Source organism: Cervus elaphus, chromosome 22, assembly GCF_910594005.1.
Source record: "Cervus elaphus chromosome 22, mCerEla1.1, whole genome shotgun sequence".
Lineage (NCBI taxonomy): Eukaryota > Metazoa > Chordata > Mammalia > Artiodactyla > Cervidae > Cervus > Cervus elaphus.
In genome coordinates, this window is record NC_057836.1 from 38,275,647 (window position 1) to 38,290,874 (window position 15,228).

At 38.5% G+C, this 15,228-nt stretch overlaps 1 long non-coding RNA gene across 1 annotated transcript in view; it reads right to left on the reverse strand.

Moving 5' to 3' along the window:
* Positions 1-500: 500 nt before the first annotated feature.
* The window catches only part of LOC122680838, a 29,485-nt gene continuing 14,757 nt past the window's right edge, over positions 501-15,228 (reverse strand). Inside the window, exons 4-5 of the long non-coding RNA XR_006336792.1 lie at positions 1,232-1,396; positions 501-710 (exon numbers count right to left, since the gene is read on the reverse strand). This is a non-coding gene — a long non-coding RNA (uncharacterized LOC122680838). The remainder of the gene's footprint in view (positions 711-1,231; positions 1,397-15,228) is intronic.

Sequence of the window (15,228 nt, forward strand, 5' to 3'; positions counted from 1 at the left end):
CATCCTATTCTCCTTCTGCCTTCATTCTTTCCCAACATCAGAGACTTTTCTAATGAGTCAGCTATTTGCATTAGGTGGCCAAATTACTGGATTTTCAGCTTCAGCAACAGTCCTTCCAATAAGCAGTTAGGGTTGATTTCCCCCAAGATTGACTGGTTTGATCTCCTTACTGTCCAAGAGACTCTCAGGGATCTTCTCCAGCACTTCAGTTTGAAAACATCAATTCTTCAACACTGCCTTCTTTATAGTTCAGCTCTCACAACCATATGTGGCTATTGGAAAGACCATAGCCTTGATTATATGGACGTTTGTCAGCAAAGAGATGTCTTTGCTTTTTAACACATTGTCTAGGTGTGTCATAGCTTTCCTGCCAAGAAGCAATCATCTAATTTCAAGGCTGCAGTCACCATCTGCAGTGATTTTAGAGCCCAAGAAGAGAAAATCTGTCACTGCTTCCACCTTTTTCCCTTTTATTTGCCATGAAATGATGGGGCCAGATGTCATGATCTTAGTTTTTTTTTTTTTTTTTAAATATTGCGTTTTAAGCCGGGTTTTTTCACTCTTCTCCTTCACCCTCATCAAGAGGGTCTTTATTTCCTCTTTTTCTTTCTGCTGTTAGGGTGGTATCCTCTGCATATTGTTGATGTGTCTCCCAGAAATCTTGATTCCAGCTTGTAACTCATCCAGCCCAGCATTTCTTATGATGTGCTCTGCATATAAGTTAAAATAGACAGAGTGTCAGTAAACAGCCTTGCCATACTCCTTTCTCAATCCTGAACCAATCAGTTGCCCCATATAGGGTTCTAACTGTTGCTTCTTAACAGACATACAGGCTTCTCAGGAGACCAGTGAGTTAGTCTGGTATTCCCAGCTCTTTAAGTGTTTTCCACAGTTCATTATCATCCACACAGTTATAGACTTTAGTGTAGTCAATGAAACAGAGATAAGTTTTTTTCTGGAATTCCCTTGCCTTCTCTGTGATCCTGTAAATGTTGGCAATTTGATGTCTTGTGCCTCTGCCTTTTCTGAACCCAGCTTGGACATCTAGAAGTTCTTGGTTCTTGTAATGCTGAAGCCTAGCATACAGGATTTTGAGCTAAACCTTACTAGCATGGGAGATGAGTGCAATTGTCCAGTGGTTTGAACACTATTTAGTACTTCCACTGTTGGGTTTTCCAAATTTGCTGACATATTGGTGCAGCGCCTACAGTCTTATTGGGATTTCTCTTACCTTGGATATAGGGTATTTCCTCACGGGCTCCACTCCTGACCTTGGATGTGGGGTATCTCCTCTTGGCCGCTGCTCCTGACCTTGGACGTGGGGTATCTCTTCTCTGACGCAAGCTGCTCTAGTACCATGCAGCCGCTGGTCGCCACTCCAGTAAGACAGTAGGCGCTGACAGAGGGCAACAGAGGGCAGACAGACTGAAACCACAATCACAGAAAACTAGCCAATCTGATCACATGGACCACAGCTTTGTGCAACTCAATGAAACTAAGCCATGGTATATATGGCCACCCAGGACAGCTGGGTCATGGTGGAGAGTTCTGACAAAATGTGGTCCACTGGAGAAGGGAATGGCAAACCACTTCAGTATTAGTGCCTTGAGAACCTCATGAACACTATGAAAAGGCAGAAAGATAGGACACTGAAACATGAACTCCCCAGGTCGGTAGGTACCCAATATACTACCGGACATCAGTGGACAAGTAACTCCAGAAAGAATAAAGGGATGGAGACAAATCAAAAACAACACCCAGTTGTGGATGTGACTGGTGATAGAAGCAAGGTCCAATGCTGTAGGAGCAATATTTCATAGGAACCTGAAATGCGAGGTCCATGAATCAAGGCAAATTGGAAGTGGCCAAACTGGAGATGGCAAGAGTGAATGTCGACATTTTAGGAATCAGCAAACTAAAATAGACTGGAATGGGTGAGTTTAACTCATATGACCATTATATCTACTACTGTGGGCAGGAATCCCTTAGAAGAAATGGAGTAGCCATCATAGTCAACAAAAGAGTCCAAAATGCAGTATTTGGATGCAATCTCAAAAACGACAGAATGATCTCTGTTTGTTTCCAAGGCAAGCTATTCAATATCATGGTAATCCAAGTCTATGCCCCGACCAGTAAAACTGAAGAAGCTGAAGTTGAATGGTTCTATGAAGACCCACAAGACCTTTTAGAACTAACACCCCAAAAAATGTCCTTTTCATTATAGGGAATTGGAATGCAAAAATAGGAAATGAAGAAATACCTGGAGTAACAGGCAAATTTGGCCTTGGAGTACAGAATGAAGCACGGCAAAGGCTAATAGAGTTCTGCCAAGAGAATGCACAGGTCATGGCAAACACCCTCTTCGAACAACACAAGAGAAGACTCTACACATGGACATCACCAGATGGTCAACACCAAAATCAAATTGATTATATTCTTTTCAGCCAAAGATGGAGAAGCTCTATACAGTCAGCAAAAACAAGATGGAGAGCTGACTGTGGCTCAGATCATGAACTCCTTATTGCCAAATTCAGACTGAAATTGAAGAAAGTGGGGAAAACCACTAGACCATTGAGGTATGACCTAAATCAAATCCCTTATGACTATACAGTGGAAGTGAGAAATAGATTTAAGGGACTAGATCTGATAGACAGAGTGCCTAGTGAACTAAGAATAGAGGTTCATGGCATTGTACAGGAGACAGGGAGCAAGACTATCCCTAAGAAAAAGAAATGCAAAAAAGCAAAATGGCTGTCTGAGGAGGCCTCACAAATAGCTGTGAAAAGAAGAGAAGAGAAAAGCAAAGGAGAAAAAGAAAGATATACCCATTTGAATGCAGAGTTCCAAAGAATAGCAAGGAGAGATAAGAAAGCCTTCCTCAGTGATCAGTGCAAAGAAATAGAGGAAAATGATAGAATGGGAAAGACTAGAGATCTCGAAAAAATTAGAGATACAAAGGGAACATTTCATGCAACGATGGGCTCAATAAAGGACAGAAATGATATGGACCTAACAGAAGCAGAAGACATTAAGAAGAGACGGCAAGAACACACAGAAGAACTGTACAAAAATGATTTTTACAACCCAGATAATCACAATGGTGTGATCACTCACCTAGAGCCAGACATCCTGGAATGTGAAGTCAAGTAGGCCTTAGGAATCATCACCACAAACAAAGGTAGTGGATGTGATGGAATTCCAGTTGAGCTATTTCAATTCCTAAAAGATGACTCTGTGAAAGTGCTGCACTCAACATGCCAGCAAATTTGGAAAAGTCAGCAGTGGCCACAGGACTAGAAAAGTTGTTTTCATTTCAATCCCAAGGAAAAGCAATGCCAAAAATGCTCAAACCACTACATAACTGCACTCATCTCACACGCTAGCAAAGTAATGCTCAAAATTCTCCAAGCTAGGCTTCAGCAATACATGAATCATGAACTTCCATATGTTCAAGATGGTTTTAGAAAAGGCAGAGGAACCAGAGATCAAATTGCCCACATCCACTGGATCATCAAAAAACCAAGAGAGTTCCAGAAAAACATCTATTTCTGCTTTATTGACTATGCCAAACCCTTTGACTATGTGGATCACAATAAACTGTGGAAAATTCTGAAAGAGATGGGAATACCAGATCACCAGACCTGCCTCTTGAGAAACCTGTATACAGGTCAGCAAGCAACAGTTAGAACTGGTCATGGAACAACAGCCTGGTTCCAAATAGGAAAAGGAGTACGTCAAGGCTGTATATTGTCACTCTGCTTATTTAACTTATATGTAGAGTACGTCTTGAGAAATGCTAGGTTTGATGAAGCACAAGTTGGAATCAAGATTGCCAGGAGAAATATCAATAACCTCAGATATGCATATGACACCACCCTTATGGCAGAATGTGAAGAAGAACTAAAGAGCCTCTTGATGAAAGTGAAAGAGCAGAGTGGAAAGTTGGCTTAAAACTCAATATTCATAAAACTAATATCATTGCATCCAGTCCCATCACTTTCACAGCAAATAGATGGGGAAACTGTGGAAACAGTGGCTGACTTTACTTTTTTGGGCTCCAAAATCACTGCAGAGGGTGACTGCAGCCATGAAATTAAAGGATGCTTACTCCTTGGAAGGAAAGTTATGACCAGCCTAGACATTTAGCACCTAAAAAGCAGAGACATTACTTTGTCAACAAAGGTCCATCTAGTCAAGGCTATGGTTTTTCCAGTAGTCATGTATGGATGTGAGAGTTGGACTGTGAAGAAAGGTGAGCACTGAAGAATTGATTCTTTTGAACTCTGGTGTTGGAGTAGACTCAGAGTCCCTTGGACTGCAAGGAGATCCAACCAGTCCATCCTAAAGGGGATCAGTCCTGGGTGTTCATTGGAAGGACTGATGTTGAAGCTGAAGCTCCAATACTTTGGTCACCTAATGGGAAGAGCTAACTCTTGAAAAGACCTTGATGCTTGGAAAGATTGAGGGCCAGAGGAGAAGGGAACAGCAGAGGATGACATGGTTGGATGGCATCACCAACTCAATGGACATGAATCTGGGTAAACTCCAGGAGTTGTTGATGGACAGGGAGTCCTGACATGTTGCAGAACATGGGGTTGCAAAAAGTCAGACAGGACTGAGTGAATGAACTGAACTGAACTGAATTGGTGCAGCACTTTGATAGCATCATCTTTCAAGATTTTAAGTAGCTCTGCTGCAATTGCATCACCTCCACTAGCTTTATTAACATCAGTGATTTCTAAGGCCCACTTGACTTCACACTCCAGGAGGTCTGGCTCTGGGTGAATGACGACACCATAGTGGTTATCTGGGTCATTAAGATCTTCTTTGTACAGTTCTTTATTCTTTCTATCTCTTCTTGATCTCTTCTGCTTCTATTAGGTCTTTACAGTTTCTGTCCTTTATTGTGCCCATCCTTGGGTGGAATGTTCCTTTGCTATTTCCAATTTTCCTGAAGAGATCTCTAGTCTTTCCCCTTCTGTTTTTGTCCTCTATTTCTTTGCATTGTTCATTGAAGAAGGCCTACTCGTATTTCCTTGCTATTCCCTGGAACTCTACATTTAGTTGAGTGTACCTTTTCCTTTTTCCCTTGCTTATCACGTCTCTTCCTTCTTCAGCTATTTGTAAAGCCTCCTCAGACAACCACTTTGCCTTCTTGCTTTTCTTTTTCTTTGGGATGGTTTTGTTTGCTGCCTCCTATGCAATATTATGGACCTCTGTCTATAGTTCTTCAGGCATTCTGTTTCCTAGATCTAATCCTTGAATATATTAATCATTTTCCACTGTATATTTATAGGGGATTTAAGTTGTATCTGGCTGGCTTAGTGGTTTTCCCCACTTTCTTTAGTTTAAGTCTGAATTTTGCTATGATAACCTGATGATCTGAGCCACAGTCAGCTCCAGGTCTTGTTTTTGCTGACTGTCTACAGCTTCTCCATTTTCAGCTACAAAGAATGTTATCAATTCGATTTAAGTATTGACCATTTGGTGATATCCATGTGTGAAGTTGTCTCTTGTGTTGTTGAAAAAGGGTGTTTGCTGTGACCAGTCCATTCTCTTGACAGAATTCTGTTAACCTTTGCCCTGCTTCATTTTGTGCTCTAAGGCCAAACTTGCCTGTTATTCCAGGTATCTCTTGACATCCTATTTTTGCATTCCAATCCCCTATAATAAATAGGACATCTTTTTTCTTTCTTCGTTTTTTTTTTTTTGGTGTTAGTTCTAGGAGGTCTTCTAGGTCTTCACCGAACTGATCATCTTCATCTCCTTTGGCATTAGTCTTTGGGGCATAGACTTGTATTACTGTGATGTTGAGTGGTTTGCCTTGGAGATGAACCGAGATCATTCTGTCATTTCTGAAGTTGTACCCAAGTACTGAATTTTGGACTCTTTTGTTGATTATGAGGACTATTCCATTTCTTCTATGTGATTCTTTCTGATAGTAGTAGGTATAATGGTCATCTGAATTAAATTCACCCGTTCCTTTCCATTTTAGTTCACTGATTCCTAAGATTTTGATGTCTATTCTCGCCATTTCCTGCTTGACCATGTCCAGTTTACCTTGATTCATGGACCTAACATTCCAGGTTCCTATGCAATACTGTTCTTTACAGCATCAGATTTTACATCACCAGACACATCCACTACTGAGCGTCGGTTATGCTTTGGCCCTGTGGCTTCATTCTTTCTGGAGCTATTAGTAATTGTCCTCCTCTTTTCCCCAGTAGCATGTTGGACACCTTCTGGCTTGGAGGACTCATCTTTCAGTGTCATGCTTATAGTTTGATTGAGTTATAGTTTCAATTGTATGACTTATAGCTTCAGTGAGTTACACAAGCCCCTTCACACGACAAGGCAGTTATCCATTAAGGGATCAACTATACACCAATAAAACTTTTCTAAAAGACAGATTACTAGAGACAAACAAGTTACTAGAGACAAACAAGTGCTTTATATAAAGATAAATGGAGCAACATATCAAGAATATACATCAGTTCTAATCATAGCAAGAGAGCCTTAAATTAAAAGCAATATAGACTAACAAAACTGAAGGGAGAAATAGATAATTCAGTGTTAATAGTTGAAGACTTTAGTATCCCATTTCCAATAATGGAGAGAAAAATTAGAAATAATCAATAGAGAAATAGAATATTTAAACAACACTATTAAAAAACTAGACCTAGCAGAAATTAAAGAACACACCACCAAACAGTAGAAGGCCTTATACATTTCTTACAAATGCATATGGAATAATTACAACTCAATAATTTAAAAAATAGGATAATCCAACTTAAAAATGGGCAAATGGCAAATGATGTGACAGACAAAGGATTAGTCTTCAAAACAGCTCACAAGGCTTAACATCATCAAAACAAACAGCCCAATCAAAAAATGGGAAGAAGACCTAACCAGACATTTCTCCAAAGAAGACATGCATGGACAGAAGGCACATGAGTATATGCTGAACATCACTCATGACTAGAGCAATACAAATCAAAACTATAATGAGATTATCACCTCACATCAGTCAGAATAACTACCATCAAAAAATCTACAAACAATAGAAAGAGAGAGGGTGTAGAGAAAAGGAAACCCTCCTACACTGTTGGTGGGAATGTAAGTTGGTACACCATTATTGAGAACATCATGGAGGTTCCTTGGAAAACTAAAAAATAGAGCTACCATATGACCATGGAATCCTACTACTGGGCATATACCTAGAGAAAAAAATGGTCTGGAATGATACATGAACCCCAGTGTTCATTGTGGCACTGCTCACAGGAGCCAAGACATGGAAGCAACCTAAATGTCCATCAACAGAGGAACAGATAAATAAGATGTGGTACATATATACAATGGAGTATTATTCAGTCATTAAAAAGAACAAAATAATGCTATTTGCAGCAACATGCAATACAGATGACCTAGATATTGTCATGTTGAGTCAACCAAGTCAGACAGAGAAGGAGAAATATCATACAGCATCCCTTATATGTGGAATCTAAAAAGATATGATACCAATGAGCTTGTTTACAAAACAGAAATAGACAGACTTAGAGAATGAACTTATGGTTATCAGGGGGAAGAAAGGGGATGAGGGATAGGGAGTTTGGGATCAACATGTACACACTGCTGTATTTGAAATGGATAACCAACAAAGTCCTACAGCATAGCACAGGGAACTTTGCTTAATAGAATGTGGCAGCTTGGATGAGAGGAGAGTTTGAGGGAGAATGGATACATGTGTATGTGTGACTGAATCCCTTTGCTCTCCACCTGAAACTCTCACAACATTGTTATTTGACTATAAGGCTTCCCAGGTGGTGTTAGTGGTAAAGAATCCACTTGACATCAAGAGACATGAGTTCAATCCCTAGGTCAGGAAGAAGCACTGGAGTAGGAAATGCAACTGGCTCCAGTATTCTTGCCTGGAAAATTCCATGGTCAGAGGAGCCTGGCAGGCTACAGTTCATGGGCCACAGAGTGTCAGACATGACTGAGTGACGAAGCAGCAACAATACCCCAATATAAAATAAAAAGCTTAAAAAATGATAAAAGGGGAAAAAGTACTTATTAAAAATGGGCAAATAATCTGGGTAAACATTTCTCAAAATAAAATGTACAAATGGATAAAAAGCACATGAAAAGATGTATAACATCATTCATCATTTAGGAAATGCACATCTAAACTACAACAAGATAATAATTCACAACCATTAGCATGTCTCTAAATAACAGACAGAAAGTAACCACTGTGAGTGAAGATGTAGAGAAATCAGACTGCTCACATACAGCTGGTAGGCATGAGAAATGTTTGATTCATTTAGAAGAGCAGTCACCCCAGACCTCAAGCAGACACAGGTGCTAGAGACAGGTTGTCAGAGGTAGAAAATTTGGCACTTCTCCAGAGCTGGGAAGAGCCAAACAGAATCAAGGAAAACAACATGAAAACCAAGCGATGGGGTGGGATGGTTGTGGGCAAAGGACTCTTACTGCTTGGGCAACTATCCCACCTTATCCCTGGACTCCAGGACTGTGATGCTGCAAACAGCCTCACGTGCTTCCTGTTCAGTTTTCCCACCTACCAGTTGTAGACTTTTACTAGAGAATATTTCCTCATGTACCTCAACATTGTTAGTTTCAATATAGAGTCACAAAAGTTTGAGAAGTTGCTTCTAAAGAAATAGCTGCAGGCATTTCTAACTCCCTTTTGCTGATAAGAGCCCTGAACTGTCTGGCTGACCCCATAAGGAGAGGAGAGAAAATCTATACTTGACCTACCCAGGTTCCTGATCAAGAAAAGCTGAAATGCTGTCTTTTCACCTTGCTTATAGTTTCCTTTGTTGTGCAAAAGCTTTTCAGTTTAATTAGGTCCCATTTGTTTATTTAAAGACAGCCCTCAGATTGGGAGAAAATAATAGCAAACGAAGCAACAGAAAAAGGATTAATCTCAAAAATATACAAGCAGCTCACGCAGCTCAATTCCAGAAAAATAAATGACCCAATCAAAAAATGGGCCAAAGATCTAAACAGACATTTCTCCAAAGAAGACATACAGATGGCTAACAAACACATGAAAAGATGCTCAACATCACTCATTATCAGAGAAATGCAAATCAAAACCACAATGAGGTACCATTACACGCCAGTCAGGATGGCTGCTATCCAAAAGTTTACAAGCAATAAATGCTGGAGAGGGTGTGGAGAAAAGGGAATCCTCTTACACTGTTGGTGGGAATGCAAACTAGTACAGCCACTATGGAGAACAGTGTGGAGATTTCTTAAAAAACTGGAATTAGAACTGCCATATGACCCAGCAATCCCACTTCTGGCATACACACCAAGGAAACCAGATCTGAAAGAGACATGTGTACCCCAATGTTCATCGCAGCACTGTTTATAATAGCCAGGACATGGAAGCAACCTAGATGCCCATCAGCAGACGAATGGATAAGGAAGCTGTGGTACATATACACTATGGAATATTACTCAGTCATTAAAAAGAATTCATTTGAATCAGTTCTAATGAGATGGATGAAACTGGAGCCCATTATACAGAGTGAAGTAAGCCAGAAAGATAAAGACCAATACAGTATACTAATACATATATATGGAATTATAAAGATGGTAACGATAACCCTAAAACAGAAAAAGAGGCACAGATGTACAGAACAGACTTTTGGACTCTGTGGGAGAAGGCGAGGGTGGGATGTTTCGAAAGAACAGCATCGAAGCATATATATTATCAAGGATGAAACAGATCACCAGCCCAGGTTGGATGCATGAGACAAGTGCTCGGGCCTGGTGCACTGGGAAGACCCAGAGGGATTGGGTAGAGAGGGAGGTGGGAGGGGGGGATCGGGATGGGGAATACATGTAAATCCATGGCTGATTCACGTCAATGTATGACAAAAACCACTACAATATTGTAAAGTAATTAGCCTCCAACTAATAAAAAATAAATGGGAAAAAAAAGAAAAGCTGAAATGATACATATGTAGGTGGTTAAGATAGATTCTATGGCTTTTCTACAGTTATTGTTTGTGTTATTACTTTCATGTTGTATCTTCTTCCATCTTTTAACTTTGAACTCATTTGTGTCTTTGGATCTAAAGCATATCTCTAGTAGAAAGCATACAGTTGTATCATTTTTATCCAGTGTGACACTCCATGCCTTTTAACTGAAATGTTTAATCCATTTATATTTTGCAATCAGTATTCCATATGTCTTACATCTTTTTGATTTCTCTGTCTCCCATTTACTATCTTCTTTTTGGTTAAATATATATATAGCTTCCCAGGTGGTGCAGTGTTATAGTTTCCACCTGCCAATACAGGAGTTGCAAGAGACTCATGTTTGATCCCTGGGTTGGGAAGATCCCCTGGATGAGGAAATGGCAACCCACTCCAGTATTGTTGCCTGGAAAATCCCATGGACAGAATGGGCTACATTTCAAAGGGTTGCAAAAATTGGACACAACTGAGCAACATATATATATATGTTGTGTCCAATTTTTGCAACCCTTTGAAATATATATATATTTCATATATATATATATATATATATATATATAAACATATATATATATGTTGCTCAGTTGTGTCCAATTATATATATATATATATAAGCATATATATATACACACACACACACACATATATTCAATTTTAATTCCCTTTTATTAACTATATTTATGAGACTTCTTTATTCTGGGGATTACAAGATAAACCTTTAATTGGTTCTAATCTCATCACAATCTACTTCAGGTTACTATTGACTAATTCAGGCAAATATAGCAGTGTGTCAGAGCTGTGAGTTTTTATGCCCTGCTACAAATCAAGCGTACCTTCTTTGATAGCAAAGCTGCAAGTTTTGAGGCCAGACCCAAGCTAATAAAACTATAGTTATCATCTATAACTATAGTTGTGCAAGTGGAAGGTTGGGATCGGAAGAACCACTAGCAAATAGGCCTCAGACTCCCACATTCTTATGTGAAAAAATTTTTTGGAAGTCTTCAAAAACAAATATTTCTCAATTTATTGTATGCCTATAATCAGCAAGAAATGGTTGCTTTGTAAATTTTGTCCAGTTAAGGTTTGTTTTATAGGACGGAGGTGGGGAGATGATCAACAACCTCAACACAAAACCATAAAAGGAGGCCCAGGCTGCCCGTTTCATTTTTAACCTTAGGTTCATTTTTTTTTTTTAAATCAAGATTGCCAAATATTTGTACTTGCTATTTACTGAAGGAAGAAATATCCACTGAATTAGATAAACCTGTTTCCTATTTCCCAATATACAAATTAATTCACCTAGAGATGATGTCAGCAAGATGACAGGATAGGAGATGCTCTGTTTGTTTCCTCCCACAGAAACAGTAATTTGGCGGCCATCCATTACCATTCATGGAAGCTGTAGTATTCACCCTGATGGAACCCAAGACTAAGAAATGCCATTTTGATAAGGCAAGACCAAGCACAGGTGGACGCTTGTTGACCATGGTTCTAGCTACAGATCCAGAAGAAGCCCAGTTCCCCTGCGGACTTGTCTATAGTCTCATTTAGCTTTGGTTCTGCCAACATTACCATCCCCCAAGCAACCTGGGACAAGCTATGCCTACCCATGCCTTGGATAATGGACATGCTGATTTTGATCCTAGCTATGTACCATGAAGAAGCCCATCTGTAGACCTTCTAACAGGCTCTCATGAGCAAATCTGTCTGTGAACTCAATTTAAAGTATCTTTTCTGACAATACTGGTATGAAACTAGAAATCAATTACAGGAGGAAAATGGGAACATTTATTCATATGTGGAAATTAATTAAGATGGCCCTGAATAACCAATAGATAGAAAAGGATTCAAACAGTAAATCAAAAAGTATCTTGAGATAAATGAAAATGGAAACACAGTACACTAAAATGCATGGTATTCAGCAAAAACAGTTCTTAGAGGAAAACTTGTTATGATAAATGCCTAAATTTAGTGGGGGAAAGATGTCAAATAAACAGCTTTACATAGTTTTAGTCTAACTTTCTACTAGAAAAGGGAGAGCAAACTCAGCTCAAAGTTAGCAAAAGGAAGAAAATAATAAAGATTAGAGAAAAATAAGTGAAAAAGAGACTAGAAAGATAATAGAAGGGATCAATGAAAGTAGGAGTTGGTTTTTCGTTTAAAGAAAAGAAAAGAAAAAAAAACTGACATAGCTTTAGCTAGACTATGCAGCCCATGACCCAGCTCTGACTCTGCTCGGCCACAGTCCAGAAGTAACCCTGCCTGCTCAGGAATAGGCAGAACACACATCCATCTGTGACCCTGGAGGCAAATGGGACTATATCAAGCTAAAAGTCTTATGCACACTGAGGAAAATGTCAGCAAAATGTAAAGGCCACCTATAGAATAGGAGAAAATATTTGCAAATGTGATAAAGAGTTAATATCTAAATAATATAAATAACATATACAGCTCAATTGAAAAAAAAATAAAATAATCCAATTAAAAATAGGCAAAGAACATGAATAGACATTTCTCCAGAGGAGAGACACAGATAACTGGAAAACAAAATGGCCAGGAGGTACCTGAAAAGGGGTTTTAAATCACTAATCATCAAGAAAACACAAATCAAAACCTCACACCTATTATGATGACTTTTACCAAAAGACAAGAGATAGCAAGACTTCACAAGAGAACCCTAGTAGACTGTTGGTGAGAGCGTATCAGTGTACAGTTGTTATGAAAGTATGAAAATAAGGAAGTATGGAAAAGTCCTTACAATTTTGTTAAATTAAAAGCAAAAAATCAATCATATGAATGATTCAGCAACCTCATTCTGGATATATATCCTTAGGACATGCTATCAGGATCTCCAAGACATATCTGCACTTCCATGTTCATTGTAGCATTATTCACACTAGTCGAAAAGAAAACAACTAAGTGTCTGTTGACAGTTAATTGGATAAGGAAGATATAAGATGTATGTATTCATATATTTACATTTATGTTGTTCTTGTTCGGTCACTAAGTCGTGTCCAACTCTCTTCGACCACGTGGACTGTAGCTTGCCAGGCTCCTCTGTTCTCCACTATCTCCTAGAGTTTGCTCGAATTCATGTCCATTGAATTGGTAATGCCATCTAACCATCTCATTCTCTGCCACCCCCTTCTCCTTTGGCCTTCAATCTTTCCCAGCATCAAGGTCTTTTCCAATGAGTTGGCTGTTTTCATCAGGTGGCCAAATTGGAGCTTCAGCTTTAACATCAGTCCTTCTAATGAATATTCAGGGTTGACTTCCTTTAGGATTAATGGGTTTGATCTCCTTGCAGTCCAAGATCTTCTTGCAGTCCAAGAAGACTCTCAAGAGTCTTCTCCAGCAATACGATTTGAAAGCATCAGTTCTTCAGTGCTCAGCCTTCCTTATGGTCCAACTCTTACATCTGTACATGACTGCTGGAAAAACCATAACTTTGACTTTACGGACATTTGTCAGTAAAATGATGTCTTTGCTTTCTAATACACTGTCTAGATGATGCTGAAAAGTACTGCACTCAATACGTCAGCAAATTTGGAAAACTCAACAGGGGCCATAGGACTGGAAAAGGTTGGTTTTCATTCCAATCCCAAAGAAGGACAATGACAAATTCTACATCTATATCTATACCTATATTCCAAAGGAAGGAAATCTTGCTGTGGCAACAGCGTGACTGAACCTGGAGGACACTACACCAAATAAAAGAAGCCAGACAGAGAAAGACAGATATTGCATGATCTCACTCATATATGAAATCTAAAACATTAAATCTCTTAGAAGCAGAGGGTAGAGTGAAGATTGCCAGGAATTGGGGATTGGGAAAATAAGTAAATGTTGGCCACAGGGTACAGATGTTCAGTTATATGATGACTATGTTCTGGGAATCTAATGTATAGCCAGACAACTATAGTGAATGATAATGTATTGTATACTTGGAATTTCCCGAGAACAGATCTTAAGTGTTCTCACCACACATGTGAAAATATTAACTATATAATGTGATGGATGTGTTGATTAACTTTATTGTGATAATTACTTCACAATGTATACATATATTAAATCATCACTTGTACATCTTAAATATATTCAATTTTTATGTATCAGTTATGCCTTAATAAACTGGACCAAAGTTTGTCCAATTTGTCTGATTTAAGAGAAAATAATTACTTTCTAAATATAGTAATTTATTGTTTTATGCATTTTTTTACTATAACTAAGTAACTAGATTAAAATAATCAAATAATAAAGACTTCTTCCTGGTTCTTGTGACATTTTTGGCATTCTTTTATGGCATATATTCAGTTTCTGATTAGGTTTAAAAACATATTTCCTATTTTCAAATTAAATGTGATTTTAAAAAGAATAGTCAAAACATTTTTGGTCTGTACTTCTGTGTCTCTGTTTCTATTTTGCATATAGGGTTATCGTTACCATCTTTCTAAATTCCATATATATGCGTTAGTATACTGTATTGGTCTTTATCTTTCTGGCTTACTCCACTCTGTATAATGGGCTCCAGTTTCATCTATCTCATTAGAACTGATTCAAATGAATTCTTTTTAATGACTGAGTAATATTCCATGGTGTATATGTACCACAGCTTCCTTATCCATTCCTCTGCTGATGGGCATCTAGGTTGCTTCCATGTCCTGGCTATTGTAAACCATGCTGCGATGAACATTGGGGTGCTGGAATATCTGCAGTAAAGTATTTCAGCAATAAGTGAGAATATATAATCTTTTTACTCTCAACCAAAAAAGTGAGTCTGAACAAGACCAGAAATGACATTTGCAACATTTCATCAAAGCAGTGAGAAAATATTTTTATTTTAAAAAAATCACTGAAATTGTTTTACTGGGAAAAAACATAATTAAATTTCTCAAACGTATTTACCTGAGAATATAGGAGGGTGTTGCCTTTAATGAGAATTCACTACATATTTCCAGCGATCTTTGTGCAAGAAAAGGAGAAACAAATGAGGAAAAGGGTAAATTTAAAAGGTGCCAGTTGATAGGAAAAATAGTCTCTCTCTAGATATAAGGCAAAGTCTTTGCAAAGATTTATTACATTCACAAGAATCATCTCTGTAGGAACACCTGATCACAAGAGTCAAAGTATGTGAGAATAACAGATGACGACTCAGAAGGAATTCAAACAAATTTAGCATCAAACACATATAATGCAGATGGAAAGGAGGCCAAC